This window comes from Pteropus medius, unplaced genomic scaffold, assembly GCF_902729225.1.
Source record: "Pteropus medius unplaced genomic scaffold, Ma_sr-lr_union100, whole genome shotgun sequence".
NCBI classification, from domain to species: domain Eukaryota; kingdom Metazoa; phylum Chordata; class Mammalia; order Chiroptera; family Pteropodidae; genus Pteropus; species Pteropus medius.
Window position 1 is genome coordinate 6,339,395 of NW_024342257.1, and position 2,922 is coordinate 6,342,316.

General features: G+C 39.8%; 1 pseudogene; it reads left to right on the forward strand.

Moving 5' to 3' along the window:
• Positions 1-2,161: 2,161 nt before the first annotated feature.
• On the forward strand, positions 2,162-2,280 carry LOC120600217 (uncharacterized; annotated as a pseudogene).
• Positions 2,281-2,922: the final 642 nt, after the last annotated feature.

Sequence of the window (2,922 nt, forward strand, 5' to 3'; positions counted from 1 at the left end):
TGAATTTCCCTCTTAGGACTGCTTTTGCTGTGTCCCATAGATTTTTATGTCATTCTGTTTTCATTTTCATTTGTCTCTAGGTATCTTTTGATTTCTTCTTTTTTCTCATTGTTAACACATTCATTGTTTAGTAGCATGTTATTTAGCCTCCATCTGTTTTTGTATTTTCCAGTTTTTTTTTCTGGTTTCAAACTATTGTGATTGGAGCACATGGTTGATATGATTTCAATCTTCTTAATTCATTGAGACTTGTTCTGTGTCTTAACATGTGGTCTATTTTGGACAATGCTCCATGTGCACTTGAGAAAAATGTATATTTTGCTGCTTTGGGATAAAATGCTCAGAAAATATCTATTAAATCCATCTGGTCTAGTGTGTCTTTTAGGCCTATTGTTTCCTTTTTGAGTCTTTGCCCAGATGGTCTGTCCATTGGTGTCAATGGGGTGTTAAAGTCTCCTACTATGAGTGTATTACTGTTGATCTTTCCTTTTATACCAGTCAATAATTGCTTTATGTGTATAGGTGCTCCTATGTTGGGTAGGGATATATTTACTATGGTTATGTCCTTTTGATTTATCTATCCCTTTATCATTAAGTAATGCCCTTCTTTGTCTATTATTATAACCTTTGTTTGAAAGTCTATTTTATTTTATATAAGTATCACTACCCTGGCTTTTTTTATTTTTTTTTTTTCATTTCCATTGGCATATAATCTTTTTCCATCCCTTTACTTTCAGTCTGTGAGTGTCAATTAATCTGAAGTGGGTCTCTTGTCGACAACATATACATGAGTCTTGTTTTCTTATCCATTCAGCTACCTTATATCTTTTGATTGCATCATTTAATCCATTTACACTTGAAGTGTTTACTGATAGATACATAGTTACTGTCATTTTATTATGGATTTGCTCTGTTGTGATCTGGTGCCAGCCTCCATATGAATGGGTTTTGTAGACCCTGGGGAGGGGCTCCCCAGTAGACCAAATCAGCTGGTTTTTATTGCTCAGGGCTACTTTGTGGGAGCTACAAAGCAATCTGCAGATGTTTGTTACCTATGCTGTATCTATAGGTAAGTGGAAGAGACAACGCAGTAGGTTGAGGTCCAGTTACCACTCTTACTGGGCCTGAGACACTATAGCAGAAGGATCAGTGCCCCTCAAGGCTTGAGAAGGCTTATCAATGGCCCATAAAACTCTGGAACTAGAAAAGCCTCTGGGTTATATTTGTGTTGGATGCTGCAGGGACCTCGGAGGTCACCTAGATCTATTGAGACGATTTCCCCTTGCCACTGCAGTGTCAGTTTTCATGCCAATGCTGTCTTTGTGACTCCCCGTACAAGTTTAATATTGTAGCAAGGCCAGCCCCTTCCCAGCCTGCAAACACCTGAGCTTGCTCAAGAATTACTTAAGCTTGTGTTAGTCTGTGGCCCTCCACTGAAAGCTTTTTCCAGATGCATGGGCTTTGCATGGGCCACAGGAAGTGAGTATTGTTGTTGGCTGTTGAATTCATGACCCAAGGAAAGCACAGGATGGGACTGGGTTACCTGAGAACAGCCTTGCCACAGGTAATTTGTAGGTTATGTAGGGCAGTGTATCAGTGAGGCACAGGGCATCAGACCTATATGGCATCAGTTTTGCTGTTAGTTCTGGGACTGCGGGCTTCCACAAAAGTCACATATCACTGCAAGACCTACTGGGATAGGCCCACAAACCCCTCCAATCTGCCTAAGCTATATTGTATCTCGCTTTGGCAGCAGACATCTTCATGTTGCTGTATTCTCTGATTTTTGCTCACTTTACTATCCGAGGCCTGTTGACTATGCAGAATGAACAACTTCATCCAGGAGCCAGGTAGGAGCAGTTGCCTGTCAATGTACCACAGGAACTTTGTGGTTGGATGGGGAGGGATCTCAGGGAGTCAAGTTCCATCAGGCCAATACAGCCTCAGTTTTGCTGTAACTTCTATGTCTGTGCATTCTTGCAGCAGTCATGTTACCACTGGAGGCAATTGGAAATCTAGTGTCAACCCAGTGTTGTGTGGGGTTGGTAATGATACAGATGTGCAATTAGCATTTTTCCTTGTTTCTTCCACACTGACACAGCAAAGAATTACAGGTCAGCAAAATTTAGAAGAAGTAAGATTTATTAAAAGTTTATTTTAGGTGTATGGCCATGCTGCTCTGAACAAGCCCAATCTTGTCTGATCTTGGAAGCTAAGCAGGGTCAAGCCTGGTTAGTACTTGGATGGGAGACCACCTAGGAAGACCAGGTGTTGTAGGCATAAATTAAAAGGGAATGGGGGAAGCTGAAAAAGAATCACCCCACAACCCTGTGAGGGGTCTCTGCTCATAAGGGTTGCCTTGCGTAAAAAAACATAAAAAATCAACTAGCTCATATACTTAGTTTTCTTTGATACAGTAATGGAAGTGAAAGATAGTTGATATTCTACCCTGCTTTCACCTAGTCCACTATCTTGCCCGCTTCTCCAACGTTTTTATTATTATGATATTCTTATGGAAATCTGTGATTAGTGATCTTTGATGTTACCATTGTAATTATTTTGGGGTGCCACAAGCCATGCCCACATAACACAGTAAACTTAATAAATAAATGTTCTGTGTGTTCTGACTGCTCCACTGACCAACTATCCCATTGTCTCTTCCTCTCCTCAAACATTTCCATTTCCTAAGATACAATAGAATTAAAATTAGGCCAATTAATAATCCTACAATTACTTCTAACTATTCAAGTGAAGAAAAGGAACACAGGTCTCTCATTTTAAATTAAAAGCTAGAAATAGTTAAGATTAGTGAGAAAAGCATTTCCAAAGCCAAGGTAGACCAAAAGCTAAGCCTCTTTACTTTTGGTAAAGTAAACTACTAGCCAAGTTATGAGTGCAAAGGAAGAGTTCTTGAAAGGAATT